This window comes from Lissotriton helveticus, chromosome 3_2 (assembly GCF_964261635.1).
Source record: "Lissotriton helveticus chromosome 3_2, aLisHel1.1, whole genome shotgun sequence".
Taxonomy (NCBI): Eukaryota; Metazoa; Chordata; class Amphibia; order Caudata; family Salamandridae; genus Lissotriton; species Lissotriton helveticus.
Window position 1 is genome coordinate 501,703,549 of NC_136062.1, and position 23,945 is coordinate 501,727,493.

Below are 23,945 nucleotides of genomic sequence, written 5' to 3' on the forward strand. Positions count from 1 at the left end.
CTTCTCAGAGGTCGACACGAGATCCCAGCAAAGCAGAGACACGCAGCCATCACGAGTGACGTGGAACTGGAACTCCTGGACACCGTGCACATTTGCTAGTGCATCCACTTCTCAAGCTTTTCTGAAGTTGTGCGTTGGGCTACTTGTAGTCCACACCCCGATCACCATCCGCACCGATGATTGCTGGCCTACACTCCACGAGTGTTCCGTGGGCCCGCTTCAAACATTTCTACTCGAGGCTCCTTTGAGATCCCTGGTCCGTCGACTGGCGGGTCCCCACAAAGGTAACTCTTCTTTCCTTTGGGCTTTCCTGGTTGCTCCAGACGTGCCCTGACTCCCCTCCAAAGGGTGAGTCCCTCAGACCTTGCTGGTCTGCACCAAAGCCAATCTTTGCTTTCTGCGTGGGTTGCTGTTGCCAAGGCTTGTTGGGTCTCATCCGGAATCCGACACCTCAGCACTCAACATCCTTCGTGGGACAGCTCGAATCCAGCCCCTGGTCATCATCGACGCTTCCTGGTCCTCGTGGCTGAAGAGTCAAGCTTTACCATCTTCACCTGCAAGCACCCGACATCGGTGGGCATCGGCTCATCACCTTCCTGGTCACGGGCAAGTGACCCAGACTCTGTCCCCTCTGCTTTCAGGTTCTTCTCATCTTCGATCCAGGCTTGGATAACACCGGACACTTTCCACTTGATCGCCAACAGCACTTTTCAGCAGCTCTCCACTGTAATCGACGACGAAACCCGACATCAAAAGACACCTATGCACCCGGCTTCCCTGAGTGAGGTAACTCGAGTACTCCGGTACTCCCGTGAGTATTGACTCTAGAACTGCCTAGTTTTAAAGGGGTTTGCTCCAAGTCCTCTTCCAAGTGTCCTCTTTCTTTAAAATTCCAACTGCGATGTTCCCCATAGAAGTTAATGGTGATTTGCGGCTGTGTTTAGACACTGCACGCGTCCCCCGTGGGTCCCCCGTGTCACTACCTTGGGTGGTTCCGGGTGGCCCCAGCGGTTCTGAAGCCTCTATGCCTTGTATCTATGTCAGTCGTGGTTCTTATACCACTTTCCTAATATATGGTTTGGTACGCCCCTGGAGCTCAAGATATATTGTGCTAATTTACTGTGTGCTAAGGAAAATGCTACTTACCAGTATGCATCGGTTCTTGGCATGTAGAGCTGCAGAGTTGTACACTTAGCATTAGATCGCCACCTGGTGTTGGGCTCGGATGATTGCAGGTTGTTGTAGTCTTGGAAGAAGTCTTTGTAGTCACCAGATAGGCGACTCCTCCCTTGGACAATACTGCGCATGGTCATCGACTCCATCCTTAGATTGTTTTTCGCCATGATGGGAAATGATGGAGTTAGTAGAAGTAAAGAGAAAGGATGTCCATGCGTGTGCATCTAAGTAAGATGAAAACTGGAACGGATACAAGTCCCGGGGAGGTGGGAGGGCGTGTTCAACTCTGCAGCTCTACATGCCAAGAACAGATGCATACTGGTAAGTAGCATTTTCCGTTCGAGGCATATGAGCTGCAGATTCTACACTTAGCATCGATTGTGCAGCAGTGTCTCCCCTAGCGGTGGTCGCTTGTATCCGTTGCAGCATACTGAAATAGAGTTCTAAGGACAGCTTGGCCTACTGCAGCTTGCTGCTTGGCCTGCACATCAACACAATAGTGTTTAGTGAAGGTGTGTGTTGTAGACCATGTTGCTGCTTTGCATATTTCCTCTAGGGGTATGTTTCCTAAGAAAGCCATAGAGGCTCCTAGTTTGCGAGTGGAGTGCGCTCTAGAAGGAACTGTTAATGTACGTTTAGCTTTTATATAGCATATTTGTATACACTTTACAATCCACCTTGCAATCCCCCCTTTAGAGTTGGGGTTGCCTTTGTGTGGAGGAGAGAAAGATACAAACAGTTGTTTTGTTTTTCGAAAGGAGTTAGTTCTATCTATATAGTATAGAAGAGCTCTTTTAACGTCTACTGTGTGTAAAGCTCTTTCCGCTACAGAGTCTGGGTTTTGGAAAAACACAGGTAACTCTTCAGATTGATTTAAGTGAAAAGGAGTGATGACCTTTGGAAGAAATTTTGGATAAGATCTAAGAACCACTTTGTGAGGATGTATTTGAAAAAATGGTTCTTGTATAGTGAAAGCTTGTATCTCACTTACTCTTCTGAGAGAGGTAATGGCAACGAGGAAAGCAGTTTTCCATGTTAGGAATCGCAGTTCACATTTATGTAGAAGCTCGAACGGGGGGTCCCATGAGTCTTGTAAGGATAATATTCAGGTTCCACACAGGAGAAGGTGGTAATCTTGGTGGGATTATCCTTTTTAATCCTTCCATAAACGCTTTAATTGCAGGGACTCTGAAGAGAGACAGACAGATGTTGCCTGTTTTGTAAATAGGCTGCAAATGCTGCAAGGTGCAGGCGTATGGATGAATATGGCAAATTAGACCTTTGTAGATGTAAAAGGTAACATGATATTTTGGATGGAAGCATCCAGGGGATCAATTTGATTATTTTTGTAATATATTGCAAATCTTTTCCATTTAACGGCGTAACACGCTCTGGTAGTGGGTTTCCTATCCTCTTTAATGATGTTCATACAGTCTGGTGGTAGGTTTAGATAACCAAACTCTAAGACTTCAAGAGCCAGATCGCTAAATTCAGTTGTTTTGGGTCTGGGTGTCTGATTTCTCCATGGTTCTGTGTTAACAGGGAGGGTGTGAGCTGTAATTTTTGATGTGGAACCAGAGAGAGATCCAGCAGTGTGGTGAACCACGGTTGGCGTGCCCATGTGGGACCTACCAGGATCAGATTGAGAGACTGTTGTCTGAGCTTGCGCACCACCAATGGAATCAGTGGGAGAGGCGGAAAAGCGTACGCAAATCTGCCTGACCAGTTCATCCATATCGAATTGCCTTTCGGACAGTGGGTGTGGAAACCTGGCGGCGAAGGCTGGGCATTTTGCATTTTCGTGGGTGGCAAACAGATCTATGTGTGGATGACCCCACCTTTGGAAGAATGGCTGAAGAACTTGTGGAAGTAGTTCCCATTCGTGAATCTGTTGTGACTGCCGACTTAACAGATCTGCTATCTGATTGTGAACTCCCGGAAGATGTTCTGCTGCCAGATGTATGTTTTGAGGAATGGCCCATCTCCAAATGTTCTGTGCGAGCTGAGACAGTTGCAGAGAGAGTGTCCCCCCCTGTTTTTTTATATAGTACATGGCTGTCATATTGTCCGTCCGGATTAAGACAGCCTTGTTTTGTACTTGTAGTTGAAAAGTCTTGAGTGCTAAGAATACAGCTCTAGGTGGTTGATATGGAACACTTTTTGTTGATTGTTCCATTGACCCCGAGTCGTATGATGTAAGAGATGGGCACCCCATCCTGTGAGAGATGCGTCTGTCGCGAGCACTAACTGTGGAACAGGGGAGTCATTCTGCAGTGGATTGCTGACGCTGGGAGAACCTTTGAGACAGCTAGGAGTGTGAGGCTAACTGGACTGCTTGCCACCCGCGTTTTTGCCCTCCCGCCTCCCGCCGCCGGACTCCAAAATCATCTCGGAGTCGGGCCGCCGAGCGGAGCGCGGTGCAGGGTAAAAACTACTGTTCCCAGCAGCCTCTGCGGCGCTAGCCGCGTCATTCGCGCGCCAGGAGGCGCTTAAATCTGCAGTAACCCCGGTCGAGAGGGGGAGTCATTCTGCAGTGGATTGCTGACGCTGGGAGAACCTTTGAGACAGCTAGGAGTGTGGGGCTAACTGGACTGCTTGCCACCCGCGTTTTTGCCCTCCCGCCTCCCGCCGCCGGACTCCAAAATCATCTCGGTGTCGGGCCGCCGAGCGGAGCGCGGTGCAGGGTAAAAACTACTGTTCCCAGCAGCCTCTGCGGCGCTAGCCGCGTCATTCGCGCGCCAGGAGGCGCTTAAATCTGCAGTAACCCCGGTCGAGGGGTGGGGGAGTCATTCTGCAGTGGATTGCTGACGCTGGGAGAACCTTTGAGACAGCTAGGAGTGTGAGGCTAACTGGACTGCTTGCCACCCGCGTTTTTGCCCTCCCGCTTCCGGACTCCAAAATCATCTCGGAGTCGGGCCGCCGAGCGGAGCGCGGTGCAGGGTAAAAACTACTGTTCCCAGCAGCCTCTGCGGCGCTAGCCGCGTCATTTGCGCGCCAGGAGGCGCTTAAATCTGCAGTAACCCCGGTCGAGGGGGGGAGTCATTCTGCAGTGGATTGCTGACGCTGGGAGAACCTTTGAGACAGCTAGGAGTGTGAGGCTAACTGGACTGCTTGCCACCCGCGTTTTTGCCCTCCCGCCGCCGGACTCCAAAATCATCTCCGAGTCGGGCCGCCGAGCGGAGCGCGGTGCAGGGTAAAAACTACTGTTCCCAGTAGCCTCTGCGGCGCTAGCCGCGTCATTCGCGCGCCAGGAGGCGCTTAAATCTGTAGTAACCCCGGTCGAGGGGGGGAGTCATTCTGCAGTGGATTGCTGACGCTGGGAGAACCTTTGAGACAGCTAGGAGTGTGAGGCTAACTGGACTGCTTGCCACCCGCGTTTTTGCCCTCCCGCCTCCCGCCGCCGGACTCCAAAATCATCTCGGAGTCTGGCCGCCGAGCGGAGCGCGGTGCAGGGTAAAAACTACTGTTCCCAGCAGCCTCTGCGGCGCTAGCCGCGTCATTCGCCCGCCAGGAGGCGCTTAAATCTGCAGTAACCCCGGTCGAGGGGGGGGAATCATTCTGCAGTGGATTGCTGACGCTGGGAGAACCTTTGAGACAGCTAGGAGTGTGAGGCTAACTGGACTGCTTGCCACCCGCGTTTTTGCCCTCCCGCCTCCCGACTCCAAAATCATCTCGGAGTCGGGCGCCGAGCGGAGCGCGGTGCAGGGTAAAAACTACTGTTCCCAGCAGCCTCTGCGGCGCTAGCCGCGTCATTCGCGCGCCAGGAGGCGCTTAAATCTGCAGTAACCCCGGTCGAGGGGGGGAGTCATTCTGCAGTGGAATGCTGACGCTGGGAGAACCTTTGAGACAGCTAGGAGTGTGAGGCTAACTGGACTGCTTGCCACCCGCGTTTTTGCCCTCCCGCCTCCCGCCGCCGGACTCCAAAATCATCTCGGAGTCGGGCCGCCGAGCGGAGCGCGGTGCAGGGTAAAAACTACTGTTCCCAGCAGCCTCTGCGGCGCTAGCCGTGTCATTCGCGCGCCAGGAGGCGCTTAAATCTGCAGTAACCCCGGTCGAGGGGGGGGAGTCATTCTGCAGTGGATTGCTGACGCTGGGAGAACCTTTGAGACAGCTAGGAGTGTGAGGCTAACTGGACTGCTTGCCACCCGCGTTTTTGCCCTCCCGCCGCCGGACCCCAAAATCATCTCGGAGTCGGGCCGCCGAGCGGAGCGCGGTGCAGGGTAAAAACTACTGTTCCCAGCAGCCTCTGCGGCGCTAGCCGCGTCATTCGCGCGCCAGGAGGCGCTTAAATCTGCAGTAACCCCGGTCGAGGGGGGGAGTCATTCTGCAGTGGATTGCTGACGCTGGGAGAACCTTTGAGACAGCTAGGAGTGTGAGGCTAACTGGACTGCTTGCCACCCGCGTTTTTGCCCTCCCGCCTCCGGACTCCAAAATCATCTCGGAGTCGGGCCGCCGAGCGGAGCGCGGTGCAGGGTAAAAACTACTGTTCCCAGCAGCCTCTGCAGCGCTAGCGCGTCATTCACGCGCCAGGAGGCGCTTAAATCTGCAGTAACCCCGGTCGAGGGGGGGAGTCATTCTGCAGTGGATTGCTGACGCTCGGAGAACCTTTGAGACAGCTAGGAGTGTGAGGCTAACTGGACTGCTTGCCACCCGCGTTTTTGCCCTCCCGCCTCCCGCCGCCGGACTCCAAAATCATCTCGGAGTCGGGCCGCCGAGCGGAGCGCGGTGCAGGGTAAAAACTACTGTTCCCAGCAGCCTCTGCGGCGCTAGCCGCGTCATTCGCGCGCCAGGAGGCGCTTAAATCTGCAGTAACCCCGGTCGAGGGGGGGAGTCATTCTGCAGTGGAATGCTGACGCTGGGAGAACCTTTGAGACAGCTAGGAGTGTGAGGCTAACTGGACTGCTTGCCACCCGCGTTTTTGCCCTCCCGCCTCCCGCCGCCGGACTCCAAAATCATCTCGGAGTCGGGCCGCCGAGCGGAGCGCGGTGCAGGGTAAAAACTACTGTTCCCAGCAGCCTCTGCGGCGCTAGCCGTGTCATTCGCGCGCCAGGAGGCGCTTAAATCTGCAGTAACCCCGGTCGAGGGGGGGGAGTCATTCTGCAGTGGATTGCTGACGCTGGGAGAACCTTTGAGACAGCTAGGAGTGTGAGGCTAACTGGACTGCTTGCCACCCGCGTTTTTGCCCTCCCGCCGCCGGACCCCAAAATCATCTCGGAGTCGGGCCGCCGAGCGGAGCGCGGTGCAGGGTAAAAACTACTGTTCCCAGCAGCCTCTGCGGCGCTAGCCGCGTCATTCGCGCGCCAGGAGGCGCTTAAATCTGCAGTAACCCCGGTCGAGGGGGGGAGTCATTCTGCAGTGGATTGCTGACGCTGGGAGAACCTTTGAGACAGCTAGGAGTGTGAGGCTAACTGGACTGCTTGCCACCCGCGTTTTTGCCCTCCCGCCTCCGGACTCCAAAATCATCTCGGAGTCGGGCCGCCGAGCGGAGCGCGGTGCAGGGTAAAAACTACTGTTCCCAGCAGCCTCTGCAGCGCTAGCGCGTCATTCACGCGCCAGGAGGCGCTTAAATCTGCAGTAACCCCGGTCGAGGGGGGGAGTCATTCTGCAGTGGATTGCTGACGCTCGGAGAACCTTTGAGACAGCTAGGAGTGTGAGGCTAACTGGACTGCTTGCCACCCGCGTTTTTGCCCTCCCGCCTCCCGCCGCCGGACTCCAAAATCATCTCGGAGTCGGGCCGCCGAGCGGAGCGCGGTGCAGGGTAAAAACTACTGTTCCCAGCAGCCTCTGCGGCGCTAGCCGCGTCATTCGCGCGCCAGGAGGCGCTTAAATCTGCAGTAACCCCGGTCGAGGGGGGGGGTCATTCTGCAGTGGATTGCTGACGCTGGGAGAACCTTTGAGACAGCTAGGAGTGTGAGGCTAACTGGACTGCTTGCCACCCGCGTTTTTGCCCTCCCGCCTCCGGACTCCAAAATCATCTCGGAGTCGGGCCGCCGAGCGGAGCGCGGTGCAGGGTAAAAACTACTGTTCCCAGCAGCCTCTACGGCGCTAGCCGCGTCATTCGCGCGCCAGGAGGCGCTTAAATCTGCAGTAACCCCGGTCGAGGGGGGGGGAGCCATTCTGCAGTGGATTGCTGACGCTGGGAGAACCTTTGAGACAGCTAGGAGTGTGAGGCTAACTGGACTGCTTGCCACCCGCGTTTTTGCCCTCCCGCCTCCCGCACTCCAAAATCATCTCGGAGTCGGGCCGCCGAGCGGAGCGCGGTGCAGGGTAAAAACTACTGTTCCCAGCAGCCTCTGCGGCGCTAGCCGCGTCATTCGCGCGCCAGGAGGCGCTTAAATCTGCAGTAACCCCGGTCGAGGGGGGGAGTCATTCTGCAGTGGATTGCTGACGCTGGGAGAACCTTTGAGACAGCTAGGAGTGTGAGGCTAACTGGACTGCTTGCCACCCGCGTTTTTGCCCTCCCGCCTCCCGCCGCCGGACTCCAAAATGATCTCGGAGTCGGGCCGCCGAGCGGAGCGCGGTGCAGGGTAAAAACTACTGTTCCCAGCAGCCTCTGCGGCGCTAGCCGCGTCATTCGCGCGCCAGGAGGCGCTTAAATCTGCAGTAACCCCCGTCTCGCGGGACGCGAGCCGGACGCCGGGCGAAGCCCGGGCAAAGGGCGGGCCATCTGAGGCCGTCCGATGTCGGACAAGGTTGGGTTGGGCCAGGGACTTTGCCCTACTTTCTTTATGTCCACTATTGGATACAGTGTTCCAGGACCGTCGAATACCAGGTAAACGAACATCGTTTTGTTTCTGTGAGCTAAATCACTTTGTATCAAGTTCACATTCTACTCGTACAAATGCCTGGAAAAAAGCTAACCCCAGTTACAAACACCATGGAGAACTATCTCGTCCAAGTCGTGGCGAAAATAAATAGTGATAGAAGGTCTTCTCTGGGACTAGAATCACCTACACAATCTCCATTGGCAGACAAAGAGATAGAGGACTCATTTGCTCTATTAAATAGCAGTCTCTCTGGTGTGGCACATGACTCTCTCCAGGACACAATTACCATTCAGCCCAGTGGCATAGTAGCCAGTACTGAAGAAAACAGTGACATTGAAGTTGTGACTGCGATCTCTACAAATAGTGAGTCCACTACCCCCATTGCTGCCCCTATTCCTGCCCGAGGGTTACAGGGGGCAAAAGAAAAGCCATACAAAAACGAGGGGGACTAAGGTCAGCTAAAAACAAAGTTGCAACGCCACCAAGGAAAACATCTGATGAAGAGGAGGACGATTTGACTGGGGAAACCTACGTGACCCTTTCTGATGTCCAACTTCAGAAACTTTGTAGCCTGATGGACACAAAAATTAAAGGGATAGTTAAACCCCTGATAAGCAAAATAGATAAATTAACTGCCGAGGTAAGCAAACTGGAAGGTTTACTTGGAGAAACCCTGGGGGAAGTGGGAAAACTCCCAGAAGTCATCACATCCAGTGTTCAGCCATTGGTGAGTGAAATTCAATCCTGTAAATCTAATGGATCGACTCCTGCTGTTGTGCCAAACCCTCCAATGACTTCACTGATAAATCCATCTGATAGGTCCTCCGGAGATGTACCCACTGCTTCTCTCAATGGTGAACCTAATACTTCGAAAGGGTCATTCGAGCTTGTAGTGGAAGCCTCGCCACTAGTTCTTGTTCTCGCAAATGTACCCCCATTAGCTTCAGGCGATGTTGAATCAACATCATCATTATTAAATAAATCCCTATCATGGCTAACTAACAATATGGCCATATCTTCCTGGGGCAAACAGCAATTATCCGAAGAGCTGGTAAATGCTAGAAGGGTTGAGTGGATTGGGAACAGGGTAAAAAAATTCAAGGGGGACTGCGTCGTGCTCAATTTTTCTGACCCCGAGGTTTTGCCAAACATCTTGCCTAACATCTACCCACCACAGAAAAGATCTACTCCAATTGTTCCATTGACCTTGGATTTCTTTTATCCCCGGAAAGGCAGAGGCCCCAATTCTAGCACACTAAGAACAAAATGGAATGTTGTAACCAAGAGGGGCAGTAAGAATTCTGATTTTGCTGAGTGGGGCCTAGGACTGGAAAACAGATTTTCTGCTCTCTCCAACCTAGATGCATGTGATTGACAACCATCCAACCCCATGCCTCTGTTGCAAATTCCTTCGGCTGCATGTACAATAGGGGTGCCCAGTTGTTCAACAGGCACACAAAATGCGACATACAACCTTGAAGCCACAGCAGGACTAATTACTGCAAATACAAATGACAATGGTATTGATGATGCAATGCTGAATGGGTCTGTTCACAGTTGTAATCCAATTATGGTAAATGCCACCGGGAACCTATTGTCTTGGAATATTGCTGGGCTTTGTTCCAAAATGGATTGTGGAGAATGGTTTGGGTTTGTCAGTCTGTATGATGTTTGTATTTTTCAAGAGACTTGGGCCTGTGATCCTGTTTTTGCGTTGGGGTACTTGAATTTTCATGTTCCGGCCACTAAGGGCCCCAAAGGGCGTCCGATGGGGGGACTCACCATATGGGTCCGCCGGTCTCTAAAGATCGAAGTGGGAAATATGGAGCTCCACCAAAAAGACATTCAGCTCATTCGACTTAAGAGTAACCCATCCACCTCCATTGACATTTATAATGTATATGCTAGAGGTGGAAGTGCAGGAAAATCAGAGGTCCTTTTGTCTTTGTATAATCTTCTAGAAACTTACTCATCTGGGAATAACATTTTAATAGCAGGCGACCTAAATCGCTCTTTTGAACCACTAGACACAGGTGAGGCATACTTAGGCGCGGAGGAAGACAAGATCTGGGATATCCCCGCACTTAATACAACCCCAATAACACGCTGGACTGAGGACATCCTAGGTCTAAATGCTATGTGCCTCGAACATGGGTTAAGGGCCTTGAATGGTCGGACAAAGTCTGACAGAGCACCAGCCATGACTTTTAACAATGGGAGAAATAAGAGCCGAATTGACTATGTCATATGTAGTATGTCCCTATGGCCAACTGTTACTGATATGGTTGTTTTGGAAAGGCTCGAGAGTGATCACAACCCTTTATGTGTTCTCCACAAATGGTGGCTGTCTGATGTTATTGCTCCTAGTATTTGTGTTGAATCCTTACCGCCGTTGATTGTACCAACCAATGACTTGCGCAGGCTGAGGTGGTCAAGCGTTAGAACAGATCCGCTGGTTTTAGAAAAAATAAGCATGGCAACTGATAAGGATATATGGGCCCTTGAGGGAGAGGCTGGGCATTCTCTTAATCAAAATAATATCACCAAGGTCCATGAAGATCTGTTTAAAGAAATTAAATGCCATTTCTTAAAACCGGCAAACAAAAAGAAGAACGGTGCTTATAGGCCTGCTAAATGGTATAACCAGGACTGTAAGGTGGCAAGAACCTCCTTGGGTGTTGCAATTAAGAATAAAAACCTGGAGGCTATTAGATTAGCCAGGAATCAATACAAACATTCCATAGCTAAAGCAAAAAAAGACTGGGATGAAGCCCACTGGAACAAGCTAAAGAGTGCAAGCGACCAAAATCACTCCAGGTTATTCTGGCATATAGTCAAATGGGGTCATGATAGGCTCGAAGAGGCCAGTACTAACAATGTCCCCCAGGACGCCTGGGTTAAATTTTTTAGTGGACAGTATGCCTCCAGAGACCAGTCTGTAGATAGTAGATGCTTGCCCTCTTCTCTGGCTGAAGATGATATTTTTATGCAGTGCGAAATACTGACTGCCCTCAAAACTGTTCAAAGTGGTCGCGCTCCTGGCATTGACGGGGTCCCAGCAGATGTTTTTTTAAATGATACTGTAAGATGGTGCAAATATATCCACCTGTTAATAAATTATATTGCCAGAGGTGCAGATATCCCAGTAACCTGACGGGGTGCCGTTATCATCCCGGTATATAAAAAAGGAGATCGCGCTCAGCCTAGTAATTACCGCCCTATCAGTTTAATAGACACTATCCAAAAAATAGTGGGGCGAGTAATTGTTAATAGGTTGCTCGATTGGGCTGATGATAACAATATTTTATCCCCCTATCAGGCTGGATTTCGCAGGGCAACCAGCACTGTGGATCAAGTCTTTCGTTTTCAACTGATCCAGTGGAGGACCGTGGTGCTAGGCGGAGGCAGCCTGTACGCAGCATTTGTTGATCTGCGGGCTGCCTTCGACCTGGTACCAAGGGCAAAACTGTGGGAAGTTCTTGCGACTCTTGGGGTCCCTGGGGACCTGTTGACCTTAATCATGCGATTGCACGAGGGCAATTATGCCAAAATTCGTTGGGGTGGGTATGGAAATGATACCGCCGAATTTCCAGTTGAGCGTGGGGTTCGGCAAGGGTGTTCAATGGCCCCTACTTTGTTCACCCTTTTTATTAATGGTGTTGTTTCCCGCATGCAATCTCAGGCAGTGGACGCTCCCTCTCTTGCAGGTGAAAAAGTTCCCATTTTAATGTTCGCCGATGATACCTTAATTTTATCTAAAACCCCAGCTGGTTTGCAAAAAGCATTGGCAATATTTGATGAATTTTGTGTAGATCACGGACTGGAGGTGAATGGGTCTAAAACAAAACTCATGGCTTTTAACCCACATAGAAATTTTAAATCCAAAATTTCCATGAGTGGTCGCATCCTGGAGGTTGTAAAATCCTCTACTTACCTGGGGATCCTTATCTCAAACGACAATAGGTGGCAGCAACATCTTAACATTGCTACATTAAGGCATAAGCAACTTGCTGGCACTATTATCAAGGAACACAGGAAATCGCTCACTAAGCCCATCAAACCACCATTGATAATATATGAGGCAAAAGCAATTGGGTCTGCTTTGTACGGTGCGGAGCTATGGGGGCACGAAAATCTCCAGGAACTCCAAACATCAGACAATCAATGATAGGTACCCCTCAGAGCAGCCCCCTACTGCCCCTGCGATATGAACTAGGTAGTAGAGAGATTTCTGAAAAGGCCAAACTACGCCCGATTCTATACTGGCGTAGGCTTTGGACCACGCCGGAGCTCTCCCACTACGCGGATGGGTTCATAGACGTTGTTAAAGCTGATCGCTATAATAAAATCAAATGGTTTAAAACATTAAAGATTGCATTGTTCGAATTAGGACTAAATGCTTTATGGACTGATCCAGCTGGGGCTTCATTTCCCTCCAAGTCTACTTTAAAAAACATCTTTTGGGAATACGTTGTTAATAGGAGTACGCTTAGCACTAACAGTGGGTCTATGACCACCAGCTTCCTAGAGACTAAGATGTACCCAATTTATGAAAGGTATTGGGACTACATATCGAACCCCATGGACAGAAAACTGCTTTTCCAATTGAGGGTTGGTTCCCTCCCCCTCCGTAACTTAACATCTAAGTGGAAATCTGGGGGTGTAGCAATTTGTCCAGTCTGTGGGGTAGGAAACGAGACTCTTGGTCATTTTCTGTTTTCTTGCCCAATATATTCTGCACCAAGGAGAGCTTGGTTGGCTCCTATGTGCAGGAACTTAGGCACAAAAAGTAGCATGGTAGCGCTGCGTATTGTAAGATCTACTTCTGTAAATTGGATCATAATCGCCACTGCAAAGTACCTGGGGTGGGCGTGGGTTATAAGGCAGAGATTGCTGGTAGGTTAACTACTCATTGCCTAGTTGACCAGAGACTGCTAGACATATGTCTATTCTCTGTAATAATCTAATAATAATCCAGAGACTGCTAGACTAATGTTTAATCTCTGCAAATGTTTATTTAGTCGATCAGAGACTGCTAGACTAGTGTCTATTCTCTGTAAATGCTTAAATACTCATTTAATGTATCATCGGTATGAAATTTTATGGTATGAATTTTTAAGGATCCTTTTTTGCCTTTGTGATTACCATTTTGGCATTTTTAATAATAATGAACTTGCACCTGTGATTCTGATGAGCAATAGTTTTTAAAACTGCGCCATGTGCTTATGTCTAAATGACTCTGTAAATTTAATTGTTTTTTATTACATGTTTTTATGTCTGCTTTTATGAGTAATACTCGAATAAAGCACTTTTTGAATTTGAATTGAATTTGGAACAGGTTCAAGGAACGGCCGCCCCTTTGTCAAATTTTTGTGTTCCACCACTGCAGAGAGCGATGCGTGAGGCTGTCTACCAACACGGGGTCTGTTAGTTGTCCTTGAGCCTGGTTCCACTGTTGTGCTAGGCACTCTTGTAATGGATGCATTTGCAATCTTGCGTGTGGTACTATGAAGACGCAAGATGCCATCATGCCTGTTAGTCTCATGAACACCCTGGCCTGCAGAGATTGTTGTTGTTGGAAGACTGTGACTAAGGCTTGAATGCTCTGTATCCTTGCTGGACTGGGATACGCTAGGGCTGTAGATGTGTCTATTGTAGCCCCTAGATACTGGTGTACATGAGAGGGTTGCAGGTGCGACTTGGTGTAGTTTATCGTAAACCCTAAGTCGTGCAACGTTTGAATTGTCTGGTGTGTGTTGGACACACTGATTGAATGACTTGGCTTTTATGAGCCAATCATCTAGGTAAGGGAAGACATGTATTTGTTGTCTCCTGAGATGTGCCGCTACTACTGCCAGGCACTTTGTGAATACTCGTGGTGCTGTTGTCACTCCGAATGGAAGGACTTTGAACTGATAATGTTGTCCTTCTAGTACAAACCTTAGGTACTGCCTGAGAGCAGGATGCATAGGAATGTGAAAGTAGGCGTCCTTTAGGTCTAGTGTTGAAAGGAAATCGCCTTGTTGCAGCAGTGGAAGCACTTGTTGCAGAGTGATCATATGAAAATGATCTGATTGTATGTAATGGTTGAGGGGCCTGAGGTCGAGAATTGGTCTTAGTGTCCCGTCCTTCTTGGGAATTAGAAAGTACAGTGAGTAAACCCCTGTTCCCTGTTCTTCGAAAGGAACTAATTGAATGGAATACTTTTGTAAAAGTGACAGAACTTCTTGTAGAAGCAGAGTCAGGTGGTCTGTAGACATTGGACGATGTCTGAGAGGTATGTGTGGAGGGGTTGCTGTAAGTTCTAGGCAGTAGCCATGCTGGATAATCTGTCTCACCCACTTGTCTGTTGAAATGGAGTTCCAGAAAGGCAGGAATTGTGTTAATCTGCCCCCTACAGGAGTGGAATGCTGTGTGGGGAGCGGAGGGAAGTCATTGTTTAGTGGTGGAAGAGGATCGGTTGCTGTTGTTACCGCGACCTCTTCCTTTGTTATTGTTGCCTCTGTATCCTCCTCTAAAGTATCCCTTGTTAGAGGATGTTTGTGTGTGAGATTTGAAAGATGTTCTAGTGTCTGCTCCAGTTTGTTTGGAGCCTCCTCTGTAGAAGGAGCGACGAAAGGAGCCTCTAGCTTGTGTGGACTGTAAAGCCCCCATAGACTTGGCGGTGTCCGTGTCTTTCTTCATCTTTTCGAGTGCAGTGTCTACTTCTGGGCCAAATAATTGGTTCTGATTAAATGGTTGGTTTAAAATGGTAGTTTGCACTTCCTGTTTAAACCCAGAAATGCATAGCCACGCATGTCTCCTAAGAATGACACTGGTATTCACAGCTCTAGATGCGGTGTCTGCAGCATCTAGTGCACATTTTATTGAGGCATTTGAAATTAACTTGCCTTCGTGTATACGGTCAGTAGCTTGAGCTTTATAATGATCATGTAGGAGCTCAAGTACTTTTTCCAATTGATCATAATGAGCCCTATCGTAACGAGAGAGGAAGGCTTGTGTATTAGCTATACGCCACATGTTAGTGGCTTGTGCAGCTATTCCTTTACCTGACGCATCCATTACTTTGGATTCTTTGTCAGGTGGGGGTGCTGCGCCAGAAGTTTGAGAATTTCCCCTTTTCCTAGCAATGGACACAACTAATGAATCTAGTGGTAGGTGTCCTTTAATGTAGACTGGGTCTGTGGGTGCAGGCCTATATTTTTTCTCAATTCTGGGGTGCAACATTCTAGTGCGAACAGGGTCTTTAAATACCTCTTGAGTATGTTTGATGACCCCTTTAATCATGGGAAGAATTTGAACAGATCGTTGAGACTGTTCAAAGGTATCTAAGAGAAAATCCTCCTCAGCCTCATCAGAATGCATGGGGACCCCATGGTAAACAGCAGCTCTGTTTAACAGATGACTAAAACCAATGTTATCCTCTGGAGGGGAAGGTTTTGAAGGGTATAACTGTGGGTCAGGAATATCAGGCGCATTTTGTGTGTTTGGCAAGTCCCATATAACGTCATCCAAGTGATATGGGAAAGGTTCATCTATATCATCCCCTTCACCCAGACTATATTCATCATCATCACGTTGAGGTGAATGTGATGATAAAAGTGGAGAATGTGCAGGAGAGATTTGAGGTGATATGTGAAGAGGAACAGGAGAAGAAGGAGGAGGAGGTATAGGAAAGGAAAAATGCATTGGGGATGTTGCACAGTCCTTTTTCTTGGCAGGAACCACAGGTGTGGGCGGTGCATCAGCTGGTCTCTTTTTGAGAGGTGTAGCTTCTAACATGGCCTGTTTTTGGGTCGATGTAGATCTTCTTTTGACGAGGATCTAGCAAGAAAAGTCCCTCCTCATGTACAACCTTCTTGGGCGTCGATTTTCTGGGTTCCAGCCGAGGTTGTTTTGTGACTTTAGCCTTGGGAGTTGTCCTTTGGCGTTGTTTTCGGGGCCAAAGGTGTTGTTTTCGGCTTGGTAGGCAGGTTCGAGGGCTCGGGCACATCGGAATCAGGCCTTGTGGGCTTAGGCACTGAAGAAGGTGTTTTCGGTGTGGGAGCTTGTGTCGTCGGCTTCGAGGCGTGGGACGACGGCTTCACACTTTTAGGTTTAGAAGTGGAAGGCTTCGGAGCCGGTACTTCTTTCGGTTTTGGTGCAGATACGTCTTTAGACTTCGGTGCCGAGAGGTCTTTCTGTTTCGGTGCCGAGCCATCCTTTGGTTTCGGTGCCGAGCTAGCTTTGGGTTTTGGTGCCGCTGGAAGAGGTGGAATCGGAACGTGCGGCTTGCTCGGTGCCGAGGCACTAGATGGCTTAGTTGTTTTCTTCGGAGCCGGGCTCGAAGGCGGGGCTTTCGAAGCGGGTGTTCGGTCTCGACTGGGCCCAGCGGGCGGTGCCGAGCCATCCTTTGGTTTCGGTGTCGAGCTAGCTTTGAGTTTTGGTGCCGCTGGAAGAGGTGGAATCGGCACGTGCGGCTTGCTCGGTGCCGAGGCACTAGAAGGCTTAGTGGTTTTCTTCGGAGCCAGGCTTGAAGGCGGGGCTTTCGAAGCGGGTGTTCGGTCTCGACTGGGCCCAGCGGGCGGAGTGCTGACCTTTGCCTTTGGTTTGGGAACTGTATGTGGTGCAGGGGCGGTAGTACTCACGCGCTGACCCGATGGAATGGCGTCAGCTGAGTCGTCTGCCTCTGATAATATCTGGTGCATCTTCTTCGGGAACGAGCGGGACCTCTTCATCGAAGATATCTTCCGGTTCCGGAGCTGATCTCATTTCGTGTCGACGGGCCCTCCGATCCCGGATGGTTTTCTTTGATCGGAAGGATGCACAAGCTGTGCAGGTAGATTCATCGTGTTCTGGTGATAGACAGAGGTTGCAGACCTCGTGGTGATCGCTATGTGGAAACTTTGCTCGACATACCGGTCATCTTTTGAACGGAGTTCTGTCCATGAGGTGTAGGCCGCACGGCGTCGATAGGCCCAACGGCCCGCATCGATGACCGGAATGGAACTGATGGCGTCAAAACTATTGTAGTCGATGTCAAAGGTTCTTTTTTGAAGTTTGAGGAAGTTTTGCGCTTCGAGGTGCTTGAAAAAGTGTTTTTCTAGCCGGAGCGGAGAAACTTTCATCCAAACTCAGTGGCGGAAAAAAACAATCTAAGGATGGAGCAGATGCCCATGCGCAGTATGGTCAAAGGGAGGAGTCACCTATCTCGTGACTACAAAGACTTCTTCCAAGACAACAACAACCTGCAATCATCCGAGCCCAACACCAGGTGGCGATCTAATGCTAAGTGTACAATCTGCAGCTCATATGCCTCGAACATAAGTTTACTGTATGTACTTTTGCCTCTAGCCTCATAAAGAGACTAGAGGGATGTGTTTAGAATAAATACATATATGTTATATATATATATATATACCTGTCATTTGGTCATTCATGAGATTATAGACTGGTAAAAAAAGCTGCTTTACATTCCTTCAAGGCTTAGCCTGAAGGCTGCTCTCCACAGCTACCACTGAGATAGCTTTCTATATAGGTTGTCTTTAAACCTACCATCAATAAGGGTCGTTAGGACTTGTGCACGTTGCCCACTAGAATAGTGGACAGCATATGCCAGGCCAACTTCTCACAGTGTTCCCCCGTGCTTTGCAGACCTGGGCTGGTATCAAAAGACCCTGGTGGACCCCTGTTTGTAACAAACTGTTGCTCTCAGCCTGTCTCTGCTTTGCAACTTGTTGGTGAACTTGAGTGGCACCAAGTTCCCCTCTGTTTAAGGCTACCTCTTGTTTATGCTTACTGCCTATCCTAACCTGCTTTACGGAGACCCAGATGAGATGTGACCTCAGCCATGAGTGACCTAGTGTCTGGAGGGAGGGACTGGTGAACTTCCATTCGGGGTGTCTGGGAGAGTGGGGGTGAACTGGATGGTGGCGGGAGGCTTGGAGCCATTGGGTCGACGGAGTGTTATCTATTGACCTGATTGGTATCAGTGGCGCCGCATTAGGGTGTCGGGTGTGTGAGAAAGTGCCCATACAGACCAGGCTGGTATCTGTAGCATGGCATAGTGGTGCAAAGTGAGCGTGAGTGACCGTCTGTGCATCACGAAACTGATTGGCGGTGTTGGTTTATACATTGTTCTTGAGCCAAAAGTTACTTTACCCCTCAACAGTGGGGTTACATACTTATACGTTGCCTCGTCCTGTGGTGCAGCTGAAAGTGTTATAACTGTGTATGTACATATTACTCATATCGTTGTATGCCAGGGTACAGTCTATAGCTGTGTGAAATTGCATTTTTAGGATTGTGAGGGTGGGCCGACTGGGTTAGCAACGCGTCGCACCACTAAAAGGTTCCTGTCTAGGGTTTAGAATTGGACGTTTCCCCATGTCTGCATACTATCGAGATCGGATCAACTGTGCCTAGTACTGCTAGTAATATTGCCAAGTGGGATTTATGCCCCAGATTCCATGATAATCATGTTGCATTGTTTAATGTGTGTGTTGAATATAAACAGCATTTCTCAACGTCGAGGGCGAAGTCTCTCTTTTGCGTCATGCATGCTGTGCGCGTGCTGTGCTCTTGCTTTACACATGGCTTCTGAGGGACGCCTGGCTGCTCAGTGCCAAGCTACCCACGGGTGAGCATGGGTTGTGCAGTTTGCACTATTGCCTGCTCTTGACAGTAGCAGTGCCTTCTTCCAGACTGGGGTATCCCTTCGGCCGGTTCCAACTGATGGCCCCCGTTATCAGCGGGAACATCCATGTTTCTGCCCACGGGATCTGTTTACAAGGAGGGTTGACTCTAGGCCTTCGGCGCCTCACACCAGGCTCCAGTGTTAGGGGTAGGATTACTACTTGGGATGGTCTTGCCATCAGCAGGATCATCTATGTTTCTGCCCACAGGATCTGTTTACAAGGAGGGCTGACTCTAGGCCTTTGGCGCCTCACACCAGGCTCCAGTGTTAGGGATGGGATTACTTCTTGGGATGGTCTTGCCATCAGCGGGATCATCTATGTTTCTGCCCACGGGATCTGTTTACAAGGAGGGCTGACTCTAGGCCTTCGGCGCCTCACACCAGGCTCCAGTGTTAGGGATGGGATTACTTCTTGGGATGGTTCTGCTGTCCCCTGGACCATCCGTATTTTTGCCCACAGGATCTGTCTCTTATGAATAGGAGACAAGTCCGGGAACAGCAAGTGTTTTAGTCGTGGGGCTTGTGAAAATAAAGGCCCATCATGCAAGGCCACGGGGCTTGTATCTAGCTATGAACGTCTGCATATTTCTACAACACAAAGCAACGTTTGCAAGACACGTCAAGACAATTTAAGTGAAGTAAGTACCTAACGAGAATCCCTGTCTAAAGAAGACATCAGGCAAAGACCAAATCCATTGCGATACTCACAATACCCAAGATTCTGAGAGCTCAGTAGTGATCACAGGGAGACAATTCAAAACTTCGAAATAAATAAATATCAATTAATCAGTCAGTGATTTGTGAAGCGCACAACTCACCCGTGAGGGTCTCAAGGTGCTGGGGGTGGGTGTGGGCAGCTCTGTTAGGGTCATTTGAAGAGCCAGGTCTTGAGGTCCTTCCTTAATTGGTGCAGTGTCGGGCTCCATCAGAGGGGAGTTCGTTCCAGGTCTTGGCAGTGAGGTAGGAGAAGGACCTTCCACCTGCTCTGGTCCTGTAGATGTGAGGGACGGTGCCTAGGGAGAGGTCAGCAGAGCGTAGGTTTCTCTTGGGGGTGTGGAAGGAGATTCTGTTGTTGAGGTATTGGTGCCCAGTGTTGTGGAGGGCCTTGTAGGTGTGCGTGAGCAGCTTGAAGGTTATTCTTCTTTCGACGGGGAGCCAGTGGAGGTCATGGAGGTGCTGGGTGATGTGGTTGTACCGTGGGATATTGAGGATTAGACCGGCTGCCGCATTCTGGACGGTCTGTAGTTTGCAGATTAGTTTTTTTGTTGGTTCCGGCATAGAGGGCATTGCAGTAGTCCAGTCTGCTGGGGACGAGTGCGTGAATGACGGTTTTCCTGGATTCGGGGGGATCCACTTGAACCTCCTGCGTAGTATGTGGAGTGTGTGGAGGCATGCGGAGGAGACGGCGTTGATTTGACAATTCATGGTGAGTGAGGAGTCCAGTATGATGCCAAGGTTGCGTGCATAGTCCGTTTGGGTGGGTGGGTTTCTGAAGGTGGTGGGGGGGCACCAGGTGTCGTCCCATGCAGAAGGGGGGGGGGGAGGATGAGTAGTACTAAATTAAGTTTTACTTAAAAACTGGACTCTAATATAGAAGACCACTAGTGAAGCTGATTTCATGAAAGAGCTTTAAGAGAGTGTTTCAGGCTTGGAGCAACAAGAGAAGCAGCAGAAAACCAGGAATTAGCACCATGGGGGCGAGGAAAAAACTAGCAGAAAACCTCGAGCAAGAAGAGAAGGATTTACATGCTGGACCAAAAAAACCTGTAACTGAACAGAACAAGTGGTGGTGTGCACATGATTCCGGAAGATGCAGTTTGTGTGCTGTTAACTGTGTCTTGTCCCAAAACTTATGAACTGAGCCATATAGGAGGCACCTCATCGCTATCCTAGGGGAGTTAATGACCTAGTGGTGACCATGAAAAAACTAAGATAATGTTTTGGGGAAAGGTCCACTGTTTCGCTGTGATTTAGGATCCAAACGAATCAACAGGGCTGCACAATCATCCATACTTTACTGGTGAAGAGTGGGGCACTTTCTCACCCGAAGGACTGGTTAAGTTCACTGGTTAAGAATGGGCCACTTTCTCACCCGAAGGACTGGTTAAGTTTCCTGGTTAAGAATAGGGCACTTTCTCACTCGAAGGACTGGTTAAGTTCACTGGTTAAGAATAGGGCACCTTCTCACCCGAAGGAATGGTTAAGTTCACTGGTTAAGAATGGGGCACTTTCTCACCCGAAGGACTGGTTAAGTTCACTGGTTAAGAATGGGGCACTTTCTCACCCGAAGGACTGGTTAAGATCACTGGTTAAGAATGGAGCACTTTCTCACCCGAAGGACTGGTTAAGTTCACTGGTTAAAAATGGGCCACTTTCTCACCCGAAGGACTGGTTAAGTTCACTGGTTACGAATGGGGCACTTTCTCACCTCAAGGACTGGTTAAGTTCACTGGTTACGAATGGGGCACTTTCTCACCTCAAGGACTGGTTAAGTTCACTGGTTAAGAATGGGGGACTTTCTCACCTCAAGTACTGGTTAAGTTCACTGGTTAAGAATGGGAGACTTTCTCACCACAAGGACTGGTTAAATTCACTGGTTAAAAATGGGGCACTTTCTCACACGAAGGACTGGTTAAGTTCACTGGTTACGATTGGGGCATTTTCTCACATGAAGAAATGGTTAAATTCACTGGTTAAGAATGGGGCACTTTTTCACACGAAGGACTGGTTAAGTTCACTGGTTAATAATGGGGCACTTTCTCACCTTAAGGACTGGTTAATAATGGGGCACTTTCTCCCCTGAAGGACTGGTTAAGTTCACTGGTTAAGAATGGGGCACTTTCTCACACGAAGGACTGGTTAAGTTCACTGGTTAAGAATGGGGCACTTTCTCACACGAAGGACTGGCTAAGTACACTGGTTAAGAATGGGGCACTTTGGGGGGGCGTGGCCAGCAGCATGGGAGTCGCAACCTTCACCAGCTCTGAAAGCCGATCCGAATCCGACGCATATGGGACGTCCGACGGCCCGAAATTTGGTCTGCGAGGGTACATGAAGGTCCAGTCGTACAGTGGATGCTGAAATTGTCGCTCCCGAGGCCTGAAAACTGGTCTTAATTGTTTAGATTCCCTCGAGGCGGCTGGCTCCGGAGAGCAATCCAAGATGGCGGCGCCCTGATGGAGCGTTTGGGAGGCGCCGCCGGAGGTACGAGAGGACTCTAGTCTGCGCCGTAGAACAGAATAACGGCCCACATTGTAACAGGAGAAGAGGCGGGGATCTGGAGCTTCGGACGAGCACCTGGGGGGCCCAACTACGCCCAGGAGTCCGGACTATGATGCCTCCCCTCCCCCCATCCCTCGGGCGCACACTGTGAGAGGCCTCGCCGCCCCTGGAGGGAGAAACCACCTACAGCCCTGGGAGAAGGAGGCCAGAGACGGAGCCCTAGGTCCGTGGCTGCTGAATGACCCGCGAAAGCCCGCAAATTCCATCGGAGGTGCTTCCCCCCCCCCTCTCCCCCAGGGAAGATCACTCTGAAGGGCCTCGACGCCTGGAGGGGGGAAAAATACCCTGCAGGCCCAAAAAGACCGTGAGGAGAGCCGGACTCCCCAAAATGTGGCCGATGCACCAACGGCCCAGCTAGCGAAGCCACAGGCGACGTCCCGGGGCCTGGGGCCTCCCCGGGGAACCGGACGCCCCTGGCAGTAGAGGAAGCGTGTGGGCCCGGACCACGGAAGACGTCCGCCTCTCCACTGGGGCTCCACGTGACAATCCTCTCAGCGACCGGGGGGCATTGGACCGGGCCTTGAGGGGGGTGTCCAGGAGCACGGATTGCTGATGTCAGAATGCTCCAGAAGGACTTCGCAGAAGCAGCATAGAAGACTAGTCCCAATCGCCCCTCCGCCAGTGACCCCGCTTCTAGAGCAGAACTCACTAACAGGGGAGAGAAGGGGAAGGGGAAGTGGGAGAGAAGAGACTCCTTGCGCTGGGACTTCACTGGCACTCTCTGGTTAACCCTGGACGTAGTCTGACTGGAATTCCTCAGATGCCTAATGCACAGAAATGGGGGGAAAAGAAATAAACAACCTCCACAGTCTACTTACTCTTACACTGTATTTAAGTAAAGAAACTATCCAACCAGTGAAGCGCAAGGTTTTAGCTACTCTTCTTGTGTAAGGAGACTCGGGCTAGAAAAAAAGGATAACACAATTATTCTCTCTGCACAATTTGAATCTTTCTTTCACTCTCTCTCTCCCTGATAACTGAAGTACCTGAGTTTCTCTTACTCCAGCTGAATAAGGGGGTTCTGTTCTTGGCAGATTTTACTGTTCCACAATCGCAAGAATTCTTTGCTGCTGGCCAAGAGAAGACTTAAGCGTGCAAAAAGGTAGCAAGGTAGGAACAAGAGGGAGGAAAGAAAAGGATAAGCGCAAGAGAAGGGGGGGGGGAGGGGGTATTGGCCAATTGTCGCAGCAACGGTAGGCAATTGTCTTACTGAATAGAGTTCCAGAACGCCTTCGTTGTTCTCGCAGTCAGCTTACTGTTTTCACTGTGAAAAGTCTTTACCCGGCGTTGGAGGAATTATCGTTTTCACCTTGTGGCGAAGTCTGTCAATATTCCTCAGAACGTCGATGAATTCTGCCAAAAGTTGATTTATCCACTGCTGGGACCGAAGGTTCACAGAGCGAGAATCTTTCTCGCAAATATCCGGACAACTGGGATACTAGGAATTTCCTCAGAACTCCCGTTGTGAATATAGACGCAGAGTCAAGAGGAACAGATGCTTCTTCGGGTAAATCTTTGTTGAAGTGCGCCACACGCAGGTCACGCAATTCCAAAGGTAACTAGAGCAAGACTACACTAAGGCAAACGTGCGTACCGGCACGGCGGCCATCTTAGGAGGAGCGCACATACAGAATTAATATTGTACTTAACTGAAATACTATAGGGAACCAGTAATCACGTCAGGACTATTTACAACCAGGATTCCCTGATAGCTTTAACAGGGAACCACACATTCACCCGTCTAAGCCTAAACTGTACTCCAGTTCTTTCTCTAGGCTGGGGAATACACGTCGCTGCTAGGCGCTGAATCCTGACAGAACCCCCTCTCAACGACCGATTTATCGGTCTTGGTTTGTCAGGGTAACGGGCATGGAATCTCTTTATTAAATGAGGAGCATGGATGTTAGAATCTGGTTCCCATGATCTATCTTCCGGACCGTAACCTTTCCAGTCCACCAAATAATGAAGAGTGCCTCTTCTAAACTTGGAGTCAAGAATGTCTTTGACTACATATTCCGCATGACCTTGAATCTGTACAGGTTCTG

At 50.0% G+C, this 23,945-nt stretch overlaps 1 protein-coding gene across 1 annotated transcript in view; it reads right to left on the bottom strand.

The window, feature by feature from the left end:
- LOC144826182 (uncharacterized) overlaps window positions 1-23,945 on the bottom strand; it is a 456,019-nt gene that overhangs the window by 287,252 nt on the left and 144,822 nt on the right. The window lies entirely within an intron of this gene.